Below are 15,873 nucleotides of genomic sequence, written 5' to 3' on the forward strand. Positions count from 1 at the left end.
TGAGAAAATGTTGGCCTTTCTCTGTCTAATAACACATATCTCTCTTACTTTCCCCTTCCACCCAGCCAGCTAAAGAAACTGGCAGGTGCAGTATTACTCTGCAGATGGACCAGGAGTGGCACACACGCAGTTATATATGCCTGGCACACTCGCACTTCCTGCTTTATATCACATGCCAGCTAACCAGGCAATAGCCAGATTTGAGAGGACATCCCCAACAGTTGTTGCGCATGGAGAGGAACCAGTCTACTGGCAGTACTCAGTATTAATTCTTCTCCAAAAATAGACTGTGCACTTCAGCCAGGGCAGTAATTCTCATTTTTTCTCCTTCTTTCACTGTCACTCTTTGTTTCTCTTTCCTTCCTTGTCATAACAAAAGTGGAGGTTGTTTTGGATGGGACAGCTGGATAGAGGTGATCCTGCAGCACTGACTTGCTCCAAATTTGTATAGCTTTCTTACTATTCTTTCAGGTCTCCCCCTCCTAAAACAGCTCCTTTTAGTTCGGGGGTGGAGAGTAAAGCAAGTGGAAGGGGAGGAAAGGTGAGAGAGGCTTCTGTTACTGTTCAAAATGATGGCTGTATTTTATACAAATACTACTTCACCACATAAATGAATCTATGATTTCATGGGAAAGACCTAAATTTGCTCATAAACTAGCTCACAGATCACATTTATAGAAGGCCTTTTGGCATCTAAAGATGCAACTAATTATTTGGTAGGATTTACAAAACCATCTAAATGTAGATTGAGACTTAAGAGTCAAAGTTTGTGTGAATCAGGCAGATTTGCAAATTCATCTGTCTCTAGGAACCTAAGTATTTTGCTAAATCTGGTCTGGTATCATTGCAAAAGCACCTGTTCTGCTTAAAATCTCCTCCAGTATTCTTCATAATTTCTGTCTTTTCACTGGTAATGAAAGTGTTGCTGTGTGCATCTGTGAAAATAGCATCAGAATGGTGGGCTACGGTTTTCTAACAAAGGCATTGGAAAGCCAGTATCACCAGCTCCCTGGTAAGTTTCTGCTCCAGCAGAAGCCTTGAGTGGTGGAGAACCAGTAGACAGACTCTTAGAGCCTTTCCACTCCCCATCAAAAAGCATAACCAAAAAGAAAGTAGGTGGAACCATCAGGGATGCTCACAGGTATCTCGAAGCATGCACACTCTTTGGAAAGATGAGCTCATTACAAAGAGAATATTGAAGAAAATATCCTACCAATGCAGGATTCATCCAGTCTCAAAACAGGAAAGATTCTGTGAAAAAAAAAAAAAATCACCACAAACAAAGCAGAAAAGAAAAGGGGGGGGGGGGGAGACACCAAAGTTTGAATATAGCAATAAAAAAAAGAAGAAAACAACAACAAAATTTGGTTCCTTTAAATCCTGACATTTATCACACCATGGGATTTACTTTTACTGCAGTATTTAAAGGATTTCCTACTCTTAGACTTGGGAATACTGCTAATAGCACAGTAAATTTAACTACTATGAGCAGTAAATGTCAAGATTTTAATGGTGCCTACTGTATGCCACTTGGTTATACAGTCACCCATATGTGTTAACATGTAAGACCTGATTCTGTTCTCAGTTATGTCTGTGTAAACCAGGAGTAAATGCACTTAATTCAACTTACTTACCATCACATGAAACCTATGTGAAATCAGAACCCAGGCCTGTATCCAAAATCAAGTCAGGAAGAAAAGTCTTGGTTTAAATCCTGATTGCTTTCAGCAGCCAGGGAAAATAAAACCAACCCTCACTGAAATCAAACAACTGGGATGGGACATCAGTATCCAACATTCTCATCCAGTTTCCATTGCAGGGGTGCTAATCATGTGGGCAGAGATTGGCCATCACTTGTTTTGCGTTTATGTGTCCTCTAGATAAGAAATCTATGAGGGCAGAGATGCTGTTCCTTCTGTCAGAGTAAGATTCCACCTCAATACACCACCAGTTAGAGTATTACACAAAAATAAATTAAATTCTACTGTACCTAGAGGATTTTCCCCTCCCTCCCCCCCCCCCAGATTTGAACCATATAGTATCCCAAACAGCATTCTTGTGCTTTAGAGAAGCTCATCTATTCCACCCTACTATTCCTTTTCATAAAGCAGCATAAAGCCATGCTAGTTATTGCAATCATGTGCATTGAAGTACCACTGGCTGAAGCCGCTGTTGTGCAAAAAAGTGTGCTTAGGTCTCCTTAACAGATCAAAATCGTATTGAATAACAGCTCTGTGAAGGCAAAGAATCTTCTATCAAAAGAGCTTTTATCAAAAGCATCCTCTCAGACTAACACCAAAGACAAGCCCCTTGCAGTTGACCCTTGCAGAGATGACTGCACCAGCCCTTACCTGCAGTCCTCCTAGGATGTCACAAGTACTTATACCCTGCTTCCCCTCAAGCCAGCAGCACACACTCCCTGTGAGGCTTCCTTGAGAAGATTCACTGCAACAAATTTCCAGCCACACTCTGTATAACAAACCAGAAAATAATTTAAAGTATCTTAAGCTCTTAAAACATGCTGTGGCTTTCTCAGAAGCATATTTTTTTTCCTGACATTGAAAAACAGATGTCAGGTGCAATCTTCAGATTTGATTCTGAGTAAAGGATTCCAAAGTTTTGGTACAGCTAACCACATTTAAATACACATCAGTTCTATTACCCAACAGAGGTTATTTCAGATCCTTCTATTTTCAGTCTGCCACACACTAAGTACTCATCATTTTATGACACATAGTTACATGGACTAAGATAATGGTAATTATATCTCATACTTCAAAGCAATTACCCTGTGAGGTGAGGAAGGGCTCCTTCTTCCACATTCCACAATAGAGTATTTGCAGCATGAAGTTATTCACCTTTCTGAGATACATTAGCTGCTGGTCAGAGTCAGAAGCAAGATACCAGATTTAATGGATTAAAGGTCTGATCCATTATCACACATCTTATAATTATCCAGAAGCATAAGTCTTTACAGTAATTAATCAGTGAGAGATTAGTGAATATTCCCAGTGGGAAGATACTAAGTCTGAGAAATAAGTGTAGTTTGGTGATGTCCTTAATTAGATATTGACTCATTATCCAGAACACTTGTGTTTCTGGACAAGATGGTCACATATAAAAATAAAATAAAAAAGCATTTGCTTGTAGTCCTTAAAGAATATAGGGTAATTATTCCAGACATTTACATATGAAATCAATAGACTCTGTGTTAGGGGACTCTGTTTTCAGTTTCTCTGTAGGTATGGGTGTATATTTGTGGCTGCTCTGAATGCAGTTGAAAAATTGAGGTGGTGGCTGTGAGCAAGGCAGCAGTTCTACCACTCTGACCCCCAGAGGAGTTCTAAATCAGAGACAAGGTGGTCTGCAGCCCTTTTATATGACCAGGACCAATCTGCCAATGAGTGGATGCTTGGAGAACCTCAGTCTCCATCTGAGGAAATCTGAAGGACAAGGGAGGAGATGATGAACACAAGAACAAGAAAAAATAATTCCCTCAATTTCAGCTTCTGACTGTTAAGAGCTGGCAATGCTACATGAAGATGCTGTGAGGTTTGTAACCCTAATTGCTTTAATATCCAGTAGTTTGCCTCTGTGAAACAGCCTGGTCCTCATGCTTTAAGCCCATCAGGCATGAAAAAGCAGAAATGGGAGCCCAGTGAGACCTTACTGGTCACTGGACGGATGTGGGATTTCCTCCTTATTAGCTTCATTTATTGTATCCTAATGCAACAGCTATTGCACTGCATTAACTCATCTTTGATTTTCTCACTTTCATGGGCTGAGTAGAGAGTCATAGAATCATAGAATAGTTCAGGTTGGAAAAGATCTTAAGATCATCTACTACCAACTCCCCTGCCACGGACAGCGACACCTCACACTAAACCATATAACCCAAGGCTCTGTCCAACCTGGCCTTGAACACCTCCAGGGACAGAGCATTCACAACTTTCCTGGGCAACCCATTCCAGTGCCTCACCACCCTCACAGTAAAGAATTTTTTCCTTATATCCAATCTAAACTTCCCCTGTTTAAGTTTTAGCCAATTACCCCTTGTTCTGTCACTACAGTCCCTAATGAATAGTCCCTCACCAGCATCCTTTTAGGCCCCCTTCATCTCTGTTTATGCTTAAATTCACAGAATCCTGTTTTTCACCCCAGTACATCATGCCTATAAGATATCATTGCTATTAGCTCTAATCACGTAGTACTTGACTTTTCCATAAAAATAGAGGTGTTCAATATCTTGTACCAATATCCCACTTAATATTACTTTTATTTGGGATTTTTACACAAGGCAACTTAGAAGGAAACAGGTTTTCATAAGATTTCACAGCCCCTAAGGAGACAGAGAGCTAGAAGTGCGTCTCGAGCCTCCTCCACACCTCTTCTCACTCGCTAAGGAGCGGGCCAACACTGTGATGAGGTCTGTTAAAGGCTCCCTCAGATCTTTAGTCGCCTCCTCTCATTCCTGACATCGTGTCCCCTTCTGTGTGCAACACCATTGCACATTTCCTATACTTCAAATAACTTCTCACTCCTCCCTCAACTCCCTCCTTTGAGGAGCCTTCCTTCCTTTTTCTCCTCACCAGTCATCTCCTCTCTCTCCCCCCCACAAAGCTGTGAGCTTACTGGAACAGGGAACATGCCGTATTCTCAAAGTACTCTATAAACATGTTTAATAACAATCTTTTTCAACCCTTGATCTTTCCTGGATGAATCCCACTTAATCCTCACTGAAATTTTTATGAATGGTTTTCCCTTACCCTTCGAGGCAACATCTTTCTGCTAATATTTTTATGTCAGCAACTAAGTGGGAGATAGACTGTGGCTGCTAAAAATAAAGAATAAAAGACAAAAACCCACTAATTACTCAGATCAAAACAAAATCTGGAGAAGTGAGTCATAACTCAAAAGAAAGGGAAGAATCTCTTGCTTTTCATTGGGAAAAAAAAAGAAGTACAGAAAATTAAATTCTGCTCCTCTTAGGGCATTATTGTAATCTTGAAGTTAACCAAACTAGGTCTTACTGCAGCTCACTCTTCCACACTGCAAGTAAGAAATGAAAGATGTCCCTAAAACACACACGAGTTGCAAGGCAAGAAAGCCAAACAGCTTGAGTTTTAGAGATGAAAGAGATGAAATTGCCATAGTTAAATAAAAGGATTTAATCAAAGCAGAGAACATAAACTACTTCTGACTGTGGAAAGCCAGTAAGATAGTACAACTGGTAGAAGGCTGTCTGCTTGTACATTATGCCAGTTACTGAACTAGCAAGCACCAAAATAATTTGTAAATAGATATCTCTTGCTTTGGGTTCTTATTTTAAGGAAAATTTCAGTAGCACGCAAACTATAAATATTTCTGGATCCATCCTTGAAGCAACTACACTGCAGTATTTGGAACTAAGTCTTTTATGCATTATTTAGTGTTTCAACTGTGGAAAAATACTTTCATAATATAGTAACTTAGATGTCTGAGATAATGCTTGTGGGTCAAGGTCACGGATGATGTGAAGAATGATGTAAGATATATATGAGACTTGCCATATCTTACTCCTTCTGTAGTTTTTCTTAATACCAGTCAACCCTTTCTAATTTACTGATCACTAAATTAATAACCCTTTAAATGTGTCTAAATGCATGTGGGGTTTTTTTGCTATTATCAAAGGCTTCATGTGCATCTTGTCTCCAGAACCGGTGAAAGTACTGGATGACTTAGAAGTTGAGAAATGATCAAAACCTGTTCATCAAAGTGTCACTTAAAACAATCTATAATCAAAAATCACTTCTATCTATTATTTATTTAAAGGTTCATGGAAAATTATAATCTCAGAGAGGTAGAAAATTTTCTGAGATTGACCCCTCAAGAAAAACAGCCCCACAGCTCACATTGCTGGAAAGGAAGGTGACCACAGGCTAAATAACTTCACTTAGCACAAAACAGCTATACCCAACAGACCATAAGATGGACTACATACTCTTTGTGGGCTATTTATACATGCCATTACTAGAGAGATATGTCTTTCATTGCTGAATCTTAGTCTTATATGCACTCAGTGTTTTAACTGCTATCATTACAAATGTTTAATCCTTCTTGAAAGTAGTATCAAATTGCACCAATTTTCAGAATAAAATCTTTGCCCCAATATCAATAGTTTATTTTTACAAATAACAAAAAATCAGAAGAATTAAATATATATATTTTTAAGAGATTATGTACACTGCAAAAAATGGAGACCATGACAATTTTTAAAAGAATGTTCTGCAACCCATCTTACACTTTTGGAGATCAGAACATCAATTATTTTCTGCAAGCATGAAATCTAATCCATCTTTAAAACTAACTTGGGGAGTGCTTCCAAACTAGTAGCTTAAATATCTGCTACAAAAGGCTGTCCCATCCTTGAAAAATGAAGACCTCAGTCTTAATACCCTGTCCCTTAAGCTTTGTTAAAGAAGATAGCTCTGTAGTGAAGAACCTCTAATGCTGCTCAAAGGCACAGTGTTCATTCCTGAAAACAAGATTGTCAAAACCAAAGTCTGGAAATATAGTCAAGATGATCCAAAGATAAGGGGTATAAAGTCATAGTTTTCAGATGAAAAGGACAACCTCACAGGAAAATACTAGTAGCAATGTTTTAAAAGAGCAGTAAGAATGAGAGTGAACACTGGGTGGTCAGATATATAGAAGGGAGCTGTATACAATGTACTCTCCTATGAATCAGTGAAACAACTGAACAGTTGTTTTATTAAATGATATTATGAACTCTTTGATCATAATAGCAGCTGCTATTTGCATCCCAGTAGACTAGTATGCTCTGTTTTCCCTATTAAGACACATGGGGGGGAGGGAGTTGGGGAGGGGGGAGAAATTGCAGTGAGAGGATGTGCCAGGATTCCATATTTCAAACAATATGTTACTAAGCACTTTAACATGGAAATTCTTTACTATTTTGTAGGTATGTTCCATATTACAAGCAACTCATATGAGACAAAGTAGCTTCATGTCTATGTTATGCAATAGATTTGTTCATTAAAGACTTACTTTAAAAAAATGTGTGGGAGACATACCCATAAATATCCCAGCTGGGTGCCTAGCTTCCTTATTTATAAAGTCAGGAGTATACCAGAGACTACAGGTACTCCCAAGAAAGTACAGAGTTGGGAGAAAGAAAGGACCAGCCTGGTTAAAAAAGCCACAGCTGCCATTTGCACCTGCCAAGTCGCATTCACATCTCATCATTCGGGAGAGATGTATTCACACCGCAACACAGTTCTCCCATCCAAATCTCAGTTGCATTAGGTCCCTTATGTTTCACTAGCCACCCATGTATGCCTATATTTGTACATTTCTGTGTCTAGCTGCATTAGGCATGGATTCTGGATAATTATTAGTTTTGAAAGGGTTTTTAATTTTAGAAGATGCAGTAGCAAAAATATTGTCAGATTCATATTCCAATTTAAATATGAGAATGATGTTTCATTGTCTTTCAGTATGAAAAAAATTAGAAGAGATTATGATTTTTTTTAAATGATGCTACTTTGATATGATATTGCAAAGAGAATAAGGCACTTTCCTTTAAACTGATTTTCAAAGCTATATCTGAGATCTATATCTGCTGTTTATGGATCACAACTAACTTTATAGTCATGTATAAACTGTACTTCTGAGTGCTGTAAGAGGTATCCCCTGTCTCACAATAAAAATATTATGGAACATTATATTTCCATATAGTAATGGCACTCTTATTTTACTAGTAGGAAAGGTATTGTACTAATTTAATTGACTAACATAAAAGTCTCACAAGCAAGATCAATATTTTATTTTCTCAACAGTTTTTGTCAATGAAGATTTAATTTCCCGTGCAGAGTAGGTATCTGTGTAGCTCATGGATATAAGTGGGGTGTGGTCCTTTCTGTGGAGCCTGAAGGCTTCCACTTCTCCCCCTACCCTGGTCACATGAGAGCTTCAATGCCAAAACTCAAACCTAGATGTCAATAAGTAGGGTTTTTATTTGCAACCTGGTAATAAAGTTATCCCTTGACCCCAAATCATATAAATTCTGTAGGTTTTAGTTTATGCCTGAACTAAAGACTTCTGACATTTTAGCTGTGTTGGTTGGGATGTGGAGATAAGAAAACATAAGCAAAATGGGAAAAAATATAACTTAGTCTGTTTTGCGGGTTTGACATCAGAAGAGAGGCTCCTGTACAAGGGCAAATTTTACCTTAATCTCTTCTGTAAATCTGGAAGGGGCTTTTTGATCTTTTTTTACACTGAACACAGAAACACATACAAGTTAGCCTAAATACAGCATTGTTTAAAGACAATAAAACTCGAATACTGCAAATCTGCAATTATAATTCAGAACATCAGCACAATGGACAGATACATAAACTTTCCCTGAACCTAAGCCCAAGTGCTGTTTGATAAAAGTTTTCAGCTGATCAGCTGGTCAGCTGCTGAGGTTGTGTGGAAGACATTGGCAGTTCAGTGGCCAGAGCCAAGTTTCACATTGAACTTCTACATTTGTTCAAAACCAAAATTCCCTCAGAATTCATAAGTTGTAAATAAGAGCCAGAACTTCACAAACCTCTAATTAGATATAATCTATCTGCAGAACAGACTTATTTACTGTTTTGTTAATCCATACGGGCTCCTCATCTGAAGGAAAGAAAAATATCTTTCCCACCTGTACTCACCGCCTGCTCCAGCAGTGACACCCAGCAGTACTAGGCACAGGTTTTCCAGGCTACTGCTGTCATAGGCAAGGAGAAATAGTGAAACTCATTAAAGTGTTTTAAAAATAAAGTCAAAAGTGTAAACATAACCTCATTTTATGGCATGAATGGAAGAAACAATAAGGACTGAAGCAAAAGAGGTTTGATGGGGTTAGATGTGAAACCTGTAATCCCTTTGGCCATTTCAGTGGTTGGCTCCAGAAGAGAAGACACTCCCACCTGGCAAATGATGCTAGTAGTAATTTTTTTTTATAATTATACACATAATTGCTTCACACTTATCAATAATAACCAATGCTAATAAAGCCGAAGCCTGAAAAAATATTAAATCATGTTGCAATTTGCACCTCAACAACATATTTGTTTATCATTCTTTTAATTTTAGAACATACTTTGTGACTCTGAAGACACAGATGTGAGAGGAGAGACAGAGCCAGTAGCTGAGGAGCATCTCCTTTTCTTTTTTGCTTTGTGGTACTGTGCTGTTTTTAGCCAGGATAATTAATTTTCTTCATAGTAGCAAATATGGGGTTCTGTTTTGTATTTGTACTTGAAACAGTGTTGATAACACAGGGATGTTTTAATTATTGCTGAGCAGCGCTTACGCAGAGTCAAGGTCTTTGCTTCTCACCCTGCCTCCCCACCAGTAAGTAGACTGGGGATACACAAGGAGTTGGGAGGGGACACAGACAGGACAGCTGACCCCAACTGACCAAAGGGATATCCCATACCATACAGTGTCATGCTCAGCATATAAATTGATGGCATTTGTCTTCCCACTTAGCCGTTACATGTGATGGATCCTTGCTCTCTAGAGATGTCTGAACACCTGCCTGCCTTTGGGAAGTGGTGAATGAATTCCTTGTTTTGCTTTGGTTGCACAAGCAGCTTTGCTTTACCTATATAAGCCATCTTTATCTCATCCCACGAGTTTTCTCACTTCTACTCTTCTGATTCCTTCCCCCATCCTGGCATGGAGGGAATATGTGAGTGAGCAGCTCTGTGGGGCTTAGTAGCAGGCTGGGGTTAAACTGTAACAGATATATAAAAGGAGATGAAGTAGTCATAAGCCTAGCCACAAATATATCTGAGACAAACATTTTGGAAAACTAATTCCTGGAGGGAAAATGAAAAAGTGTGGTGAGAACTGACAAAAACCTTTCAACCACCCATGTTGTGTTAGGGTCCAAAGGACCCCTGTCATAATTTAAACCCAGCCAGCACCATGCAGTCATTCTCTCAAGCCTCTCCCTCCCTTCCCTGGGCAGGATGGGGATGAGACTCAAAAGAATGTAAACCCCACTGGTTGAGATAAGAACATTTTAATAACTAAAGTATAATATAATACTAATAATAACAATTATAAGGGAAATAAGGGAAGAGAACACAAAACTTAAAGGGGAAACAAAAAAAAACCACCAGTAAACACAAATGATACATAATGCAATAGCTCACCACCTGCCGAATGATCCCAGCCTGACCCAAGCAGCAGCAGCTGACTGTCCCCAGTTTATGTACTGGGCATGACATGCTGTGACATGGAATATCCCTTTGGCTAGTTCTGTCAGGTGTCCTGTCTCTGCTTCCTCCCGGCTTCTTGTGCCCTTCCTCACTGGCAGAGAATGAGAGACTGAAAAGTCCTTGATCAGGGTGTTACTGAGAAATAGCTAAAGCATCATTGTGTTATCAGCACTGGTCTCAGACTAAAGCCAAAACACAGCAATGCAGCAGCTACTAGGAAGAGAATTACGTCTATCCCAGCTGAAATCAAGGCACCCCAGAGGCTCCTCAGCACCCTGGCAGCACTGTGTAACCTCCACTTTTGTACGTCTCTGGTAAGCAACAGGGGAGCAGCCCTTTTTCTTCCAGACCTACAAAGCACAGGCCTTTAGGGCTGGGAGCGTAGCAGCCAGTTCAGGGCAAATTCTCCTTGATTAAGCATTTCAGTCTAAGCAGCTACTAACACATTTGGTGGCTTGTAACATTAAGACAATTTTAAGTACAGTTAACTAACACCTCCACCTAATAACTCTGATTTGCCTTCTTTATTCTTCATTTTACATCCTGGCACATCACCCTCACCTTTGTTCACGCTAAACAGAGATGTCTTTAAACCATTTGTGAGTTCAATATCAACACAGATTCTCAACCTGGCTCTTAAAAACTCGTCATACCTATCCTCAAAGTTGTATTTTTGTATCCCTGGACTTGATAAATAGCATGTGTGGTGAGATGGGAAAGGTGTTCATAATTTCCAGCTGAAGTATTGCCTGGTGAAGTGTCAGCTTGGGTTACATAACTCATATATAAACAGACTTTTTGTGGCTGGTAAGAGAATAATTGGTTCACCTCATCTATTCCCCTATCTCACACAGCTGCACTGCCCTCTTATTTCATTATTCAGTAAAGCTTGTAATGACCATCACATTCTTTACAAAATAGCATTTCTAACATAAAGAAAAATCGTATAGATTAAGAAGATGTGGTCAGCATTTAAACCCTAAAAGCTCCTCAGGAAGATACAAAGCATTTATTGGACTGTTACCCTGAGCTTGGTCAAATCTGGGCCTTCAAGGCAGCTGTCATGGGACACAGGTCAGTATGGAGCTGAGCTATCAGCCTGGGACTCAGATATTTAGCAGCCGCAAAGCTCCAGAGATCCCTCAGCTAGATGCCTCAAGTGCAATGGGATAACTTTATGCACTAAGCACCAGATATCCTTCTCTAGAGGCTATCCCCAGAGCTCCGTAGACTAGCTCGCATGAAAAACTGGTACAATGTAACCAGTCAGCTGAAAAGAAATGCCTTCCCTTACTACATACTAGCCTTTCCAGGCTAGTAAACAAAAAACTAGCCATGATTTATTATTACCACAATAATAATAAATCATTATGACTTACCAGACAATGAAGTCAACAGGAGTTAAAACATTGCTGCCTTCAACTGGATTAAGGATTCGAGGAAAGGTAGGAAGGTTCCCCTTAGAGCTTCTCATTGCTTGAACTTCTACAATACTATTAGTTGCTCATTAAGTGTTTCCTTCTTCCTGTCCGTATGGGAGATGACAGTTATCATATAAAGAGACAATATTGTCACATGCAATATACACCAATGTGGTGCAGTGGCTCAACCTGCAGGTATTCCATCATTATTTCAGGCAATTTTATTAACCTTTCTAGGACAGGATGAAGAACAAGAGAAACAGCCATAGTATTGTGATCCCAAGCCTTTGATGAGGCATTAGTGACTATATGTGGTTCTTCTTCTTAGCTGAAGAAACAGACACCTGTAGAAATAAAATAATGAAGTTAATATGCTGCCTGACAGATACAGTTGAGAATTACTTCCATAAACAATCACACGCTGATACTGCAAAACGCCTATATGCTTCACAAACAGAAGTTTGCTTCACAAACATTTTACCATGAATCCTTCTGCTCTAACATTTCGTCTTCTAGAATCTCCACATACTTATGCTTCAGACTCCTCTATATACTCTCATTCTCCATTCCTATCTTTTCACATCATCTTCAACAATTCCAGTCCTCCTTTTCCACAGTCAGAGACAAACTTGCTTCTGGATTCTTCCCCATTCACTCCTGGATGGACCTCCATACATTCACCATTTTTTAATAGTCTTTTCAGGCTACCTCTATCATACTATTAAATTAGATATTTTTTTAAATACTCCTGAACAATAAAGTAATAAATATGCTATTTTTTTCCTCGACTTTTATAGGTGTCCAACTTACAGATTTTTTAATTTTTCCAGTTCATAAAATGAAGACATTATTTAAATCACTTCTTCTCTTTCTGGAGGTGTGAAGGCCAAGTAGGGAATGTACAGAACATGTTCTGAAGATGAGCAATGTTAAACACATGGCTGATACTTGTCTAGAAACAACAGTACCAGTAGCAGTACTGATTACGTGAGAAGGAACATACATATGTAAAGTGCACACATCTGTGAAAACCACTCTGTGTCTGCTCATTTCAAATGGGGATCCTTTCCAGAAGAGCTAAAGAGAATTTTTATGTCATGGAACCATCCCTTTGTTGTCTCTCATTGTACAAGACTTGTACTAGAACATGCTGGCAAATCAGTAAGAGACATCTTCTTCAAGGCCTTTGTAAATATTACTACATATGTTACCTGAATTTAAATCATAGTCAATTTTCTTATATTAAAAAAGTAGATAGAAAAATACCTCCTTCTGTTAACCTTCAGCTTAAAGCTTAATTCTCTCAAACATCTGAGAGAGAAAAATGAAATTGTGCAAATGTCCATGGAATAGCAAAGGTAAACAGGAGATGTCTCTGAGACCAAGTAAATGTGTTCAAAACCCCAAGGTTTCCTGCATCATCTTCTTGCATTTCACTTCATGTATAGTTTGTAATAGCAAATTATTTCCTGTTTCAGGTGTCCAATCAAAAGTTATGTGAAGTCCCCCTATCCCAATTCCCCAGCTACATCATAGAGAGCAATATAATAAGGCCCCATTGACAAAAATGTTCCTTGATTGCAAGGATCGTCAATATCCTGAAAATGAGTTTTCACAACACTAGAGGTGCACTTCAGCTCACTTTGCCAGGTGTTTGCATTGCAGTGATAATTTCCAGCACTGTGCTGGCTGCTGAATATGGCCCAAAAATGGAATCACCCCCATAGGAGTATTCAGATTGCATAGAAAAACCCGGGCAAAGAACTGAACAGACTACCGTCACAAGGAATGGAGCAGAGCACCCGAATGCAAGCCGCATCAGAGCAAACACACAGAAGTCATGCTTACAGCTTTATACCTGCAGAAGTTTCTACACTGATACCCAGGAAAGCTCAGGGAGAATCTCAAAATGAAGTCTCCTTTCCAGTTCAAATCTGTATTATGAAGGGCTTTGGGGTAAACGCTGATGCATGTGTTTGCACACACATTGCTTCTTTCGTCTTCCCTGGGATTTTTCCACAAATGCTGCCCTCAGTCTGATTCTACCTCTGTACATGTGTTTGATAGTGACTTTAACTAGCTGGTGAGTCCTGTTCTGCACCTTGATGATGAAGAAAGATTTCCTCCATTCCTCATCAAAAGCACAGTCTAAACCATTTTAGTACTAGAGTATTTCAAAGCCTTTCTTTGCTTTTCCTGTATATACAAAAGAACAGATAGAGAAACAGGTATGAGAGGCTTAGCTCACCGTAGTATAGGGAACAACAGTATCTGACCCCTCACAAAACTTAGAGCTTCACACAGGCATGCGTGGCACCCCCAGATGCTACACGTGAAGCCCTGCAAAGGTGACTGTTCACACTTGCACTGAGTGCAGGCTGCCAGAATGTGCTATCCACAATGCCAGAAGGCATCACCCACGTGAAAATAGTTGCCACACACACAGGAGCTACTTTCACTTCCCTTATTCTGTTCCTCTTCTTAGGTAACCATTGCCTCAGCTGCCCACAGTTTTAAAGGGATGATGAGAGAAGGCATTATCCTAAAGCTAGAGTGAAGAAGGAAAAAACCTGCTCCCAAATGTGTTATGCTGTGAGCACACCAACCAAACTGCTCCTACTTGCAGTCACTTCAGTGAGCAGACTGTGCCTCAAGTCAGAGTACCACAGAAAAAAGTACTGCCTAAATGAAGACCTGCTGTTGAGATCAACTTATTGACAGAAAGCTGAATTTCTTCTTTCTGCTGCCAATTATCTCTTACATAATTAAAAAAAAAAATCCTCTTGATATGATCTTAACTGTTTTGAGCAGTGTTCCCTTCTCCAAAGCCAACATGTTTAAAAGCAACCAGTGATTACAGACATCCTTCCTCCCACTGACCTGATAGGAATGATAGGAAGCTTGATTTTCAGTAGCTTAGAAAAAGTTTTCCAAAAGTAGAAGCTTTCAAGTTGGGCAAGCAACAGTGGATGCTAAAAGTACTAATCACATTAAAAATGTTGGTCTTTGTATTACATACAAATAATGACCAATCAGTTACAAATAATAAGCCTGAGGTTACTGGACCTTTTTAAAAGTACTCACAATGCTAAAAATAACTTTATAATTGATCCTTATGTATTTTAAGGGAGTTGGATTTTTTTCACTGATTTAAGGAGTTTACTTCAGTTTTGACAAAGACTTACTTCCTAGCAAAGGCAAGGAGGCTCAAGGTTATTTGGGCAGGCAGCACAAATCCACACTGTCTCCTAATCCTTAAGGCACCGCTACACTGCTGGTGCAGCTTCCCTGCCCCAGCTGCAGGAGCATTAGTCCTCAAACTGTCAGTGGAGCACAGTCACCCCAGAGCCATCCATCCCAAGAGCTCTGCTTGGAGAAGTCTGAGCTGACTGGGTCTGCTGGTTGCTTACTCTGGGAGCTGTAGCCCACTGCATAATGAAGGAGCACCATATGTTTATATATCTTCATCACCTGGAAAAGTATGTATTGCCCTTAATCACTGCTATTTATGATGCATAAAGAAAGGGAAGAAATATGAATAAGGATATGAACAGAAGATGTCTGTGCCCACTGACATTGTCACTAGAATCAGCCTCTTCTGAAGTCATCGCACTGCGTTGGGACTGCAGGCCTGGCTTAATGCAGCCTGATTGCAGCTGTGTCTGCTTTGGTTTCCTGAAAGAACTTGCAAGTCTAGCATGGCAACTTGTCATCTGCAAGCCAGGAGTTTTATTCACAGTTTGCTAGAAGCCACATTAAATAGTAACATCAGTCTGGAGATCAGCTTCTGCAGCAATGTTCTTATCCTTAAGCGTGTGCAGATGGGTGATTCCCTCTGTGCTTGCTTTAATGGCTGTGCTGCTGAAGACACTAATATTCTAAGACGTATCTCTCCAGGGGGCTCTTGATACAAGTGTAAAATGAAATTTGTGTCCAGTTTGCTTGGGACTCACCACTGCCCTCACAGCAGGATGCAGTATTTAGGAAGACACTCTTCACAGGTGCACCTTTCAAAGAAGGGCTGCCAAAAAAGCCCCAAATATACACATTTTTTAACCAAGCTCATACATAGCAACTCCTCCAAACTAGAAATATTTACACTTCCTATTTTCTTGGAGTTCAGGAATCTGTGCCTTTGTTACGGCCTGTGAGGTTATTGAGAATTAATTCTACTGTGTATAGACAGA

Source organism: Melopsittacus undulatus, chromosome 1 (assembly GCF_012275295.1).
Source record: "Melopsittacus undulatus isolate bMelUnd1 chromosome 1, bMelUnd1.mat.Z, whole genome shotgun sequence".
Classification (NCBI taxonomy): Eukaryota; Metazoa; Chordata; class Aves; order Psittaciformes; family Psittaculidae; genus Melopsittacus; species Melopsittacus undulatus.